The sequence below is a fragment of the Capsicum annuum genome, chromosome 3, assembly GCF_002878395.1.
Source record: "Capsicum annuum cultivar UCD-10X-F1 chromosome 3, UCD10Xv1.1, whole genome shotgun sequence".
Taxonomy (NCBI): Eukaryota; Viridiplantae; Streptophyta; class Magnoliopsida; order Solanales; family Solanaceae; genus Capsicum; species Capsicum annuum.
Genome location: NC_061113.1, coordinates 61540423 through 61554768, shown reverse-complemented (window position 1 = coordinate 61554768; position 14346 = coordinate 61540423). Strand labels below are relative to the sequence as shown.

Sequence of the window (14346 nt, the reverse complement as noted above, 5' to 3'; positions counted from 1 at the left end):
AGAAGTTAATTTGGAGTGCCATCCATAGAAGATATTGTTGGCATCTACTTGTACTGCCTTATTCAACATTGTTATTTACTTTGTGATTCAATTAAGGTGATTTTTATGCCCAGAAGCTTATTTTGTTGGGATTCTCAAACATGTTGTTGGGTGCGTGTTGGATCCGTCAAAAGATTAATGGTTTTTGAGAAACCGATACAGGTTTAGTGACATTTTTGAGAGTCCGAGCAACATAGTTGGAACAACCTTTGAGTTTCACCTGTTAGCATACACGGACCTAACAACACACACTCGTTGGGGTCATCGCAACATACTGTATTCATATAACAGTATTGATAGGTCTTTGGTATTTGATTTGGATTTAGGCTCAAGTATCCACATAATAATCTAATGGTTTCTTTTCCCGGACTAATGGAAGAGTAGATTAAGCTAATTTTCACATTTGTCCAGATCAGAATAGTTCAAAATCTTGCTCAAGTCAACACCAATCGAGACCCATATTGAGTCAAATTTCTACTGATTTCTACTCAACCAATTTTGTGCTGATTTCCCCAAATTTCCCTCCTACTCCTCCATAATTCATAGCCTCCAAATTGCAATTCTCTGCCGTCTTTCTCTCATTTTCTAATTCTCACCAGAAGACATAAACTACAAACTTAGCATTTTTCTTACACGGATTTAGTTTAAAATTTGTGTCTGTGTGTATTAAGTTAAACTAAAGTTGAAGATTTCATGTAAAGGTTTGAGCTACATCTGCAAATGATCAATTCAATTTTTGGTGAATTAAACATATTTATAGATTCTCCTTCGTTATTTCAATGAGTGAAAGGTGAAAAACACACGTAAAGAATCCCGAGTTTCAGTAAATGGATACAGAAATGGATGAATGAGAATAGTTAATAGGTAAGTATTAATTTGTGATGGAGGGATTCTGCTAATTTGATCAATGAGAAAGGATGAGAGTTGCTGAATTGAAGACTAACATATCTGTGAAGAGCAGGTCTTTTCGTCCTACTTCTACACCCCAACGGTACTTACCACTATTACTTTCTCGATATCCATCTTCTTAATTACTTACTCATCTTTCTAATCATTTTGTATGTGGATATTCTCGAAGAATCTCACCTCACTTATTGCGTTTGTTTGTAACAAGGTCCATATATTAAAGATTTGAACATCACCAACATTAATATCATCAAATAGTAGTACAAGATACAAAGGGTTTAACTTTAAGATTTAGTCCTCAATTTATTCTACTGCTGTAGTAAATTTAATATTTTGTTGAAATTTTGCTAGTTTTTTCACACACCCACTTACCTTATTGTTAAAATATTGATCAGTTGAATTGAACCGATTGACCAAAGACTGCATTCTATTCCGCCATGCTGATTGTTTTCTTGTTTAAACATAGTATGGTGTTAAAGGTGTGGGGACCGCTATAGCAATAGCTATTTCATTAATTTTCATCCTCAGAGGTCCCTTAGCAACTTCAGCTGAGGCATGTCATATAATTATTAGCTAGCTGTTACACTATGATATACACCTTACCATCACACAGAACTTTCTTCCAACATATTCAGAAGATTGTAAGCCACTTGCTACATTAAATCTTAGAGCAGAACACATACAATATTGTAGCTTAGTTTATGTTCTGTTGCCTCTTAAGCAGGGCCCGAGTTAGGGGGTCCATCGAAATTATTCTGTATATACAAAGTCTACATTGTTTTTCTGATGTATATATAGTAGATGTGAATCTCCTGAAAGTTCTTCTTGTATTTACTTCGTTATATTTTATTTGAAAATTCTGGCTCTGCCACTGCTCTCAAGCTTTGGCATGGCCTTTTGTCCGTTCCTACAGATCTTTTACATCCTTGTGATCTGCCAGAATATAGATAACTTTCAAATTCCAAATATTTCGGTTTTTTATTCTTGACATGTAAGCTGATTGTCTTCTTCTTTCTTATTAGGACAGTGTATGCGTTATTTCATAACTTCTCTTACAACTTTTCACTATTATCAAATTTTCTGTTGCAGGCTGATTTTTGATGTTTCTAGTGATGTTGAAGTAGGAGCGGCCAGTTTTGCTCTTCAAAAGGTATGAATAATGTAGCACCTAAATTTTCTGTGTTCTTCTATCTTTGATATATTGATCCCTTCGTAAGTTATTGAACGACTCAAGCTATCTAAAGCAGTATTCATGCCAGTGAATGGTTTAGTCTACATGTAGCTTAAAAATCACTATCAAAGCTATTTTAATATATTGTAGGAGGTCGTGCGCGTTATATTTGAGTTAGTTATCTTGATTGTTATGGACAAGTACTATAGTTATCTTTTAGGTGATCTGTCTTGTTTTATGTCAGTTAATCCCACTATAGTTCTCCACCTTATATACAATGAAAATGTAACGAATGAATGTTTACTAGAGTACTAATGTGGTTGGTTGGGTGGGAACTCTACTACCCAAATCTATCGCACCAAGCCTTTGGCTGGGTGTGTATATTTTGTGTGGCAGAAGTGGAATAATAGGGTGTCATGCTAAGGATTATACTGTAATGCCCCGAGAGTACACTCTGGGTGTCACATGATACTTACGACCCCAAAGGACCACAAGCTAACCCATGACTGGTACCTGCTATGAGCATTGATTATAATAATGGAACATATCTGCTGAAGAAATTTGAAAATGCCATACGGTTCTCAGAATACTAAAATAATAACTGAGTATAACTGGTAATAACATTTGAAAACTGAATAACTGACAATGCTAGTCTGAAAGCCTCTAACTATCTAAATATGGAGTAAATGGGACAAACCCCCAACTAACTCTGACTGAAATAACTACTGAACTATTGGAATACTAAAATAGATAAACTCTATCCTCAAAATATGAGGACTCACAACTATAACTGCTGCTGATAGCCTGATCTGCTAAGTACGGTCAGGAACCTGACCGTCCGAACCTATGATATGAGGCATCATAGCGCAAAAGAGAGAGTATGCATCGGTATGTGGAATGTACTGGTATACTAAGTGAGGTAAGGCTGATATACATGGGTTCATATGCATGAGATGATAACTGACTGAATGAACATCATGAAGTAACTGAATAAGAGTACATGCAAAACTATAATTACTGAACATGCAATACTGCGCATATAGGTAAACATCGTGTATCTGAGCTTATACTAAAACTGAGTACTAATTTCTGATGGTTGAGTAACTGATAATTGATAGCCATGGTTCAGTAGAACTGACTGAGTTCTTTATTGAATACTAAGACTGAAACTGTAATTGTGGGAGTATTCATCTAACCGACATACCCAATATAGACTGGTTTGGGGTCCAACCTATGACCCCAGTTGGAAGGGTGTTAGCACCTTGCCACGGGTTACTAACAATGTTATGTCAACTCTAATCTGGCAGGAAAACCATGAAATATATATGATTGCATCAACCCTAGTCTGGCATGAAGACAAGTTACCCTACGTTGGCTACGTAGTTCTGTAACTCATGGATTGCTACTAAGGACCAAGCCCTAACTGGCAGGAATGCCCCCAACCCTAAGTTCGCTCGGTGCTGAATCGTACTCCTAATTGAAAGACACTGATCACTACACTGTACTAAGTTTGACTGGACTGACCCTGATTGTGTTGACTGACTGAACTGGTCTGAGTTCACTGAGTTCTGTTAACTGAGTGAGTCCTACTGATCTTGACCTTTTACTGAGACTATTCTATAACTACTGCAACTAAGTAAACAACTAAATTTCAGGTAACAAATACCCCCAGGACTCGATAGCATAATGGAGAAACTCATATTAGAACTTTAGCAACACAAAAATAGGTTACTATGCATAATTTACTCATATGGACATTTTATCAAACACTAGGGGAGCATGATTGCTATACATGATGACTAACCAGATAGAGTATCATAACTACAACATGCAACTAGCAAATTCAAGGGTTTTGACATGAGAGATTCATAATCTAACACACATGCTAACTTAATTTCATGGAACTCATAAAAGATCTTAACTTGAAACCCATACAACAACACAAACATGAACATAATTTAATTCATAACATGGGAATCATAATTCAAGTTTTGAAAAGGGTTCTTAAACTCCAAGGGCGGAAGGAAACCCAAGGATAAACACCTAACATATACTTGAGTGACGAAATTAGTGAAGATTGTTGGGTATTTCTTGAAACTTGATCTTGAGCTTGATGAACTAGGGTTTATTTTTTGAGAGGATTTTGATAATGAGTGAATGTATTTTGTCTATTGAGGGTCTGAATTTCGTGATATGGGGGTCTAATGTGGGAAGAAAATGACTTAATTACCCCCACAAACCCGTAACTTAATACAAAATCTCTGCCCAGCGATGCAATGACCGATGCGCCGCATCAATGATGTAGATGCGATTGCCGACGTGCCGCATCGATGCTGTCGACGTGATAGCCAACGCGATGCGTCAAGATCGCATTGGTTTGCTGTTTTGGTCATCTAAACGTGACTCTAACAATGTCCAAGAAATTTGAAACTCACCCAAGATGACCTATTGACATCCCTGATCATGAATCAACTTAAAAATTGATATTCTAAGGTCGTAAGGATAAAAAATAAGATCATCCAATTACAAAGGTTAAAAATGCTTCTAAGTCTTAACACTCAGTTGAATTTTTTTTAAGTCTGAGACCCCTTATTACAAGCTTTATGAGACTGAATTAAACTAGAGCTTTTGTGGGGTCTTACAGATACAAGGAGAGTACAACTACTAACAAGGGAGATAGGTAATATCACAGTATGTTGTCAAACACAACGAAAATTGAGACCACCTGAACTATTCATCCCCCAAACTATACAAACGAGACATAATAGAGAGAACTCATTACAGCAAAATGAGAAATGTAATAAGAGGCGCACAACTACAGAGTTATATCAAAGGTAATAAGAAACAGAAGCTTATGAATCAAATAGAATGCTAATATCAAAGTTAAAAAGAAAAGAAAAAGAATAAAAGGTGCTAAGCTAGTCACTGTCACGTGCTGTCAGCACTCCTGGGAGCACCAGTGGTTGATTTGAATTTTGAAAAGTCGACTAGGTCCCCGGATAATTTGTCTTATGGTTTTGATGGCTTTCCAGATGGCATATACGAAGGAGTGGAAACTAGATAAGAAGAACCATTATTTGTCATAGAGAACCCAGACGTTCCTTGGGCTAGGAACTAAGTATTTTGTTGTTGAGGGTTACCATAATCATAACTGACCATTTGGTTAACATACATTTGTTGGGAATACATATAAGCCATATGACCAGAAGGCATTTGTTGTGGATATAAACCCGTTGGCTGTTCACGTTGGAATTGTTGAGGATGCAAGCCTTCCATCTGATTGCTTTGCATGGTCTAATTATTCATCATAGCAGGTTGTCCAGTAGTATTTGGCTGATATATGTCGTGGAGGTATGTACCGCCCACTAGTTGTTGGGCATTTGCTGCAACCAGCTGATTATTTTGCATTGACATAGCATGTGGACTTCCAGGCATCACCTGATTATTAAGCATAGGCTGAGCACTATACTACTTTTATGCTCACAAGTCAAATATTAACTATTAAATTTCAAATCATGTAACCCAAATACAACTGCTATGAATCAATTTTACATATGAGCCAAAAATTGGGTTTAATAGGAAGATTATGATGATATTGTCTGAAGAACCGGTTTTCTATTTTGGTTAAACTCAAATATCGATGATGTTTTTAGTTGTACGCAGATATAAATATTTTATAACAAGGACTGAAAATTTATCTGATTGATTTTTATACTTTACATTTTTATGTAGCCAAGTGATGCGGCTAGTTGACCTATTTTGTCCATGGATGCAAAGAGACCATATGATGATAGTAATCCTAATGACGGCCATTGATTTCGTTACAGATTGTCTTGGATATTCAATTAAGATGATGTAACAGTGTGGTTGGAGCGAATCTTAAAATATTGAAGGTCTTGTGTTTAAATTTGATTTTGGAGTTCGAAGATACTAGTTTATGTTGAAAATTTGGAGTTTGAAGATGCTAATGTTGAAAATTTAATTTTGAAGTTTAATGTTCAATGCATTTTTGAAATGCTTGTCACTTACAATGTCTAATTAGTCATATTGTGTTAATATATGAATTGAATCAATATTGGATTGTAGATTATGTCTAAAGGAACAATTAAATTTCAGCTAAAATTAGAATTTATAATTTGTTATTGAAAATTGATGGGTCCCACTAAATTTTAAAAAAAAGTTCGGAGGTTTTAAACCGCCTCAATTTGTAAATAAAAATTTATTATAAAAGAATTAAATTTAGAGTAACGGAGGTCAACCGTCGCAAAATAATCTCCACAAATCAAATATGACGATCGAAAAAAATTGTCGCAAATTGTTTGTGACGGTTCGTATTGTGGGGGTTTTGGGAACCGCCGAAATCGCAATTTGCGGGGGTTTAAAACCCCACAAACCTTAAAATTAACCCCCGCAATTTCACCCTCTTTTTGTAATGAACAATTACTTGTCACTTGATAGATAGTAATTTTGTTATGCAAAAACGCATTCTAGCATTTTTGTATGATGAAGATCATAGACACATTGAAAGATTTATTTCTGAATCTATTTCTAAAGTAGCAAAATATTATGGTATTAAAAGAAAAGTTATATGTATAGCTTTTGATAATGCATCTAACAACAATGCTGCTGATGAGTTGCTAAAAGTTGAACTTTCTCCGCCGTTATCCAAAATATTTCATGTTAAATGTACTTGTCATATATATAATTTAATCGTAAGAGATGGTCCTAATTTTTTTGAGCTTTCTATTGAAAAAGTCAGGCTTGATGTTAACTTTATTCAATGAAATAATCAAAAAGCTTGAGTGAGAGAATTTAAAACCAAATGTGAACATAATGGACTTAGACCGATATTTATGCCTGAAGAATGTGATACTAGATGGAATGCTACTTATACTTATTTAAAAACTTGTCTTGCTTATAAAGTTCCTATTATAATGACTTTTAATCATTATTCTGGTTCTTTTTCTGACTGTATGCTACATGATTCTGATTGGGCTGCAATTGATGATCTTGTTTAATTTTTGGAAAAGTTTATATAGCTACGATTGAATTCTCTTGTGCTTATTATCCTACTGTTTGTAATATTTTAGCTTATTTAGCCGACATTTCTTGTTTGCTTAACGAATATAAGAATAAACAAGGTTACAAAGAAGTTATTACTACTATGATTGCTAAATTTTAAAAATATCTTTATCTGTTTTCCTCAATTTATTTGATTAGTGCTACAATAAATCCATGTATGAAATATAATACTATGTCTGAATTTAGTTCTATTATTTATAATGATTTAGAGATACAGCCTGAAAAAGAACCTTCTTTGTTTACGGCTATGAATGATGCGAACAATTACATGCAAGCATTATATAACCATTATACCGATTTACTTGATGAAGCCGTACCGACAAATATCACTCCAACTGTCGTTCCTCAAACTCGATCCCCAGGAGTCACCATCTTCTAAAAGGCAGACACATAGTAGTTATCCTGATTACTTTTTTGATTTAAATGTTTGGAACAGGGTGCAACCTTCATCACACAAAACAAATTCTCAAGAAGAGCTTAAGTATTTTCCTTGACAGCCGATAGAGGATCGTAGAGCAAGGATCTGCGCACTGAATTATTGGAAGAATAATGAAAGACAATATCCAGTGCTTTCAAGAATAGCTAGAGATATATTGAATTTTCCAATGTCAACTGCTGCATTGGAGCACGCTTTTAGTCACGACGACAAAAGCTTGGAGACAACTGACACTCCTTGGGAAGCAATGCTATGAATGTTCTAGTTTGCCTTAGAGATTGAATTAGAGCGGAACAAAGAAATCAAGGAATGGAGGATGAGCCGAAATACGAACAAAATCTTGAAGAAATTATGACTTCAAGAGAGAACTCAACACAATCAAGTCCAATGCATGATTTAGCCTTTGCCCTCGATGATTTTGAGTTTTCTATGGCAGTTCCCGTTAATATTACCATGCATGAGTTGAAAAAAATGATGCAAAATTTGTAGATTTTTCATTCATGTAAATTATAAGTTTTGGATCATTTTGCAATCAATAAATACAATACTCATTCACTCCTTACTTATTTTTTTAATTTAAATTGAATGTCTAGTTTGAATTAAATACTTTTAATATATTACTAATTTACTATCAAACTTTACACTAAGTGTTAAACATAACAAACATATATACATATAATTAAAAAATAAAAATATATTAGCAAATATTACTTAGACAAATAGTATTGACATATAAAAATACTATAAGTTTATCTTTTAAGTGTTGTATGTAAAATGGTAAATTTTTGAATGTATGTTCAAAAACTTCAAGTATCATTATATTAAGTAGTATATATTGTAATATTGTATGTATATATGCGTGTATATTTTTTAAAGTACTATAACATGTAATGTATATAGCTTTCAACTTTCAAGTGGTATTTTAAGTAGTATATATTCTACATAGATGTGTATATTTTTTCTATAGTATTATATATATAGTGTATATATGTAGTATATATATTGTTTCAAATAGTATTTTAAGTAGTGTTTATATATATATACATACATATATATCTATATATATATTATATTGTATGTATATATGTATATATATTTTCTATAAACTCTATAGTAGTATATATTTAATGTATATATGTGTACATGTTTTATAAAGTAGTATATGTATAGTGTATATTTGTTGTATGTATATTGTTTCAAGTAGTATTTTAAGTAGTATATATATTATATTGTACGTAGGGGTGACAATTTCAGCCCATATTTGTAAAAAGAATCTATTTAACCCATATTTAGTGAATTGGATCACTCATATTTCTAATGGGTAAATATGAACTTCAACTCATTTTAAAAGCTCATACAAATATGAACAAAATGGGTAAAATATGGGTACCCATTTAAACACAGAGATCACCCACCTATGCTTAAAGTTCCAGTTTTTTTTTCTTTTCTAGTTTCTTTTCTTCTTCTTGTTTTCTTTCTTTTTTCCTTTGATTTACTTTTTTTCTTTTTCATTTTTTTTTATTTTTTTACTCATTACTTATAATTTCTTTTTTTCTTTCTCATTTTTTCATCTATTTTTTTATTTTTATTTCTTTTTTCTTTGTATTCTTTTTTTTTCCGCTTTTCCTTTTCTCATTCTTATTTCATCATTCGTATTCATTTGAGACCTACATGGGTTAATAAATATAAGCTTCTAATTATCCCATTTAGCCTATATAATTCATAACATCTCTTATCAATTAAATATAATCCATAGTGTCACTCCTTTATTATTATTTTTTTATATCTTTTATTTCTCTTTCTTTTTTTTTTCTTTTTTTTTCTTTCTTTTTTCCTTTAATTGACTATTTTTTTTCTTTCTTTTTTCCTTTAATTGACTATTTTTTTTCTTTCTTTTTTCCTTTAGTTTACTTTTTTTTCTTTTTCATTTTTTTCACTTATTTTTTACTCGTTTCTTACACTTTTTTTCTTTCTTCTTTTTCATCATTTTTTACTTTTTCAATTTTATTTCTTTGCATTCTTTTTTTTTTTTTGTATTTTCGTTTCCCGCTTTTTCATTCTTGATTCGTCATTTTTGTCATTTTTCTTATTTTTTTATATTCTTTTCCTCATCTTTTTTTTGTCATTGCATTTTATATTTTTTTTACTTTAAATTTATTTGTATCATACTATATATTTCAAATAAATTTATTATTTGTATTTGAATAGTTTAGTTGTCAATATGTGCAATTTATCATTTGTATTTATATACAAATAAGTATATGAATTAAAATCAACATGAGCTGTGCTACAGTGGATGGAGCTGCTCCACCCTTAACCAGAGGTCGAGGGTACGACCCTGGTTATGGAGAAAACTCTGTTGGGAGCGCTGCCACCTTAATGGGCCCTGCAACACCCGATCCGAATTAGTCGGGGCTCCAATGCTGACATCGGACACCGAAAACCGGATGAAAAATCAAAAAAAGTATATGAATTAATTGTATTTTTTTTAGACTAAAATATATATGACTGAGGATCCACATAGCCCTCAAACTATAAATGTTGGACGAATATAAATCAATATGCGCTTATGGTATTTTCGTTGTCATAATAAAAAGAAGGAAACCAAAAATAGAAAAAAAAATAGAAAAAGAGGTAGAAGTTAGAAATAGAAGAGAGAAAAAATTGTAAAGAAAGAATTGAAAAAAAAATACAAAAAAAAATCAAAAAGAAAAAATAATGAAAAAGGAAAAAAGGAAAAAGAAAAAAGATGATGGTGAAAATAAATATACTGAGTGGTTACGATATTTTAGTCATCATCCATAATTTGTACTCGACTTAACCATGTTCTTTGAAAATAAAAAAAAATATAAAACATAAAATACAACCAAAAAACAAAAAAATGAGAAAGAAGTAAAAATAAAAAATAGAAAAAAAGGAGACTAAAAAGGAAAAGAAAAAAAAAAAGAAAAAAGAAAGAGAAACAAAGAAATGACAAAAAAATGGCAAAAGAGAAAAAAAAAAATTAGAGGCTACATATAGAAGAGAGATAAAAAAATCTAAAAAGAAAAAACTAAAAAAAAATGAAAAAAAAGTCAAATTGATATGATATAGAAGTTTTAAGTTTTTGACTTAGGATTTAAAGTGGGTTGAAACCATTTTTACCCAATTCATATTTGACCAAATCCATATTTACCCATATTTATATGGGCGGATTGCAATCCAAACCATTTTTGCTCGATCCATACTTAACCCGTCCAAATTCAATCCAATCCGCCTGTTTGCCACCCCTAATTGTACGTATATATGTGTGTATATATTTTCTATAGACTCTAAAGTAGTATATATTTAATGTATACATGTGTATATAGTCTAAAATAGTGTATATATGTAGTATTTATATTGTTTCAAGTAGTATTTTAAGTAGTATATATATTATATTATACGTATATATGTGTATATATTTTCTATAGACTCTAAAGTAGTATATATTTAATGTATACATGCGTATATGTTTTCAAAAATCTAAAGTAGTATAATATGTAATGTATATATGTTGTAAGTTTATTGTATAATGTATTTAAAATGTATATAAGTGTGAATATATAGTATATATTGGAAAAAACATGTAATTTCTAGTTTTAATTTTTTTTTTTTACATTTTGATCGATTTTGACCTGTTAAAATCGGTTTAAAGCTAAGTGGGCCGATCACGGGTTGATTGGCAGATTTTACTGTTGGGCCCGAACCGAACCAACCATTAAGCTTGACCCAGGACCGGACTGACCCAAAATCCGGTAAGAAAAATTGGGCCGATGTCAATTTGAACAGGACCAGCCCGGTTAACAGGGTCAAGCTGTTGTCTTAGCCGCCGTAACCGCTAACTTAGCTTTTCTTCTAGCTACCTTATACTCCTCCTTATTCGTCTACCTCACCTCATCATCTTTGGTCTCAACCAACTTAGCATAAGTCACCTTCCTCTTAACCTCTTCGTTCCACCTCCAGTCCCCTCGATGCTTGCCAGATCGACCTCTCGAGATACCCAACACCTCTCTAGCGGTCTCCTTAATTCAACTGACAGTCGTCTCCCACATACTACCCATATTTCCTCTACTCTCCTAAGACCCTCTATTCTTTAACTTCTCCTCCATCTCCAAAGCACTAGCCAAAGTCAAGCTAGCCCACTCAATCCTGGACCGAGCCTCCACACTCCTCTTCTTTCTTCCCTTATTGATTACCAAGTCCATCACCAATAACCTATATTGAGCCAAGAAATTCTCGCTAGGTATGACTTTACAGTCTTTACATAGCACTCTATCACCCTTCTAAAGGAGCAAAAAGTCTATCTAAGTATTGGCAACTGAACTATGAAAAGTAATAATAAGGTGCTCCTTCTTCTTCGAAAAACTCGAATTTGCTATCCACAACCCAAAAGCCCTAGAAAAATCCAAAAGAGAAGCTCCTCCTTCATTCCTCTCCCCAAAATCGAAATCGCCATACGTATCATCATAACCTCTCGACAAAGACCTAATATGCCCATTAAAATCACCTCTCACAAAAAGCTTCTCAGTGCACGGGACGCCCCTCACTGCCTCATCCAAAACCTCCCAAAATCCCTTCCTTTTCTCCTCGTCCAAACCTACTTACGGAGCATAGGCACTAATAACGTTCATTGTAGACCCTTCAATGATCAACTTAATAGACATCAACCTATCACTGACTCTCTTAACCTTCACCACTTGCTCCCTAAGTTCTTCATCTACTAAGATACCTACCACATTTCTATGTCTCATGCTACCCGAGTACCATAACTTATATCGATCCACATCTCTTGCCTTAGTGCCTATCCATTTAGTTTCCTAGACATACGCTATACTAACCCTCCCCTTTCTAAGAATATTTATCAATTCTATAGACTTACCTTGAAGTGTCCCTATGTTCCAGGACCCAATGCAAGCACCCTTATCTCACCTAGCCCTACTCCCCTTCGCCCCAACCCCGAACTCGAACCTAAACCCGACCCCAGCCCCGATTCCAATCTATGACATGAACCTAATCCACCATCTATCCACCTAGCCACCATTGAAAAGGATATGATAGAAGAAAATGAAGAAAAAAAGGAGACAAAAAACACGATGTACAAAGGGTACGACTAAAAACAGCTAAATAAGCAAACAAAAACCAGCAAGCAGGCTTGACACTTCGAAGCAACAACAAGCACTATACTACCCACCATAGGTATGCTAATAAAGAACAACTACTAAGTTACGGAGAATGAAACCAGTAATCCCATAGGAACAATCAAGAAAACCAGACAAGACAGCAAGATAGAAAAAGAGACAAAAAGCCTATACCAAATAAAGTAGGGAGGAATAAACAAGAGAAGAATGAAACGAGTGCACCTGATATTGGGAGAAGACGCAGTGAAGGACGTTTTCTTGATTGTTTTGTCGAATTCCGATAAATTAGTGCCGAAATTAGTCACCGAAATTTGCTGCCTTTACCCTACTGCTGGTACTGTGTCCCTATAATTGGTCACCGACGAATGTGTTGGTCGCCGGAAAATGAGCTGGTCATCGAAATCTTGATGTCGTCGCTTGAAGTACCGGATCTGGGCTTGTAGTACCTACAAAAAGGTTATAAAGAAAAAGGAACAAAGCTGAAATACTCGCCAGAAACCGATGTCACTCACCGAAAATTGATGTTCGTCCGTGAAACTTCGGCGTTGGCTTGGTGCGTCGACTGTGACACTGGTTCTTCATCGGTGTTTGAGGAGATGGAAGTGGACAGGGGTTGTAACTGTTGGTTTCTCCGGCAGTGGCCGACGTTACGGATATCGGTGAGGATGGTGCTCTACCGACGAGGGTGAGAGTAGTGCAGTCTCACCGGTGAGAAAGTGAGGGTGTCGGCTGGTTTTGTGACTGGTGGGCTGTTCAGGGTGGTCGCTTGTGGTTGGCGGCGGTTGGCGAGTGAGATCCAAGAAGGACGAAAACAAGAGTTCAAGGACGAAAATCTTCCGTGAATTCTTTAAAGAATCATTAAAACTCGAAAATTGAGGAGTCTTCCTTTTCTTCGTTTCATATTAGTCTCTCTGCTTCAAAATTTTGGCACTTTCCCTGCATATGCTTATTCTTTTTTCCTCGATAAAATTTATTCCTTTTAATTTTTATATCAATACATCCTTGAATTGAGTTTTATTCCTTTATACAGGCTGATGATTATTTAGTGTTAATGAGTTTTGTACGCTTTGTTTCATGAATAATTTAGGAGTTAATCTATTCTGTTCAATTTAGTGTTTTTGTTTAATCTATTTCGTTCAATTTAGTGTTTTTGTACGCTTTGTCTCTATTTCAGTGTTTTGAAGTTAAAAATTTAGATTTTTCATCGACATCACTTTTCTTTCTATTCGTCAATAAGTTCTTCCTGTGGTTTAATATTCATTTCTTTGTTTTGAATAACTTCTTGTTGTTGATTTTCATATGCTTAAACTTTTAATAGTATTAGAGTAAATATTCAATACTAAGGACTCATTTGATTATGAATATTATTCATTTTCTTTCAAAAATTTATTTCACTTTATTTGAAACATAGTGTTTGACCATTAAAATTTCTAATACAAGTTGAATTTGAAATTTGAAAAACAGCCAAAATTTTTGTATTCATTTTTTTACTTTTTAATTTAAAATTTTCAAAAAAATATAATTTTTTTATTTTCATAAATAGTCCCATTTAA

The 14346-nt window shown here is 33.6% G+C and overlaps 2 long non-coding RNA genes across 2 annotated transcripts; one reads left to right on the top strand and one right to left on the bottom strand.

Annotated features, from left to right (window-relative positions):
* The first annotated feature begins 404 nt into the window (after positions 1-404).
* On the top strand, positions 405-6111 carry LOC124896534. Its single transcript, XR_007052915.1, has 3 exons — positions 405-1030; positions 2035-2095; positions 5849-6111. It is a non-coding gene; the product is annotated as an uncharacterized LOC124896534 (long non-coding RNA).
* Positions 4811-13900, bottom strand: LOC124896533. The gene is made up of 2 exons (XR_007052914.1): positions 13016-13900; positions 4811-5554 (listed from the first exon to the last, which is right to left on the bottom strand). It is a non-coding gene; the product is annotated as an uncharacterized LOC124896533 (long non-coding RNA).
* Positions 13901-14346: the final 446 nt, after the last annotated feature.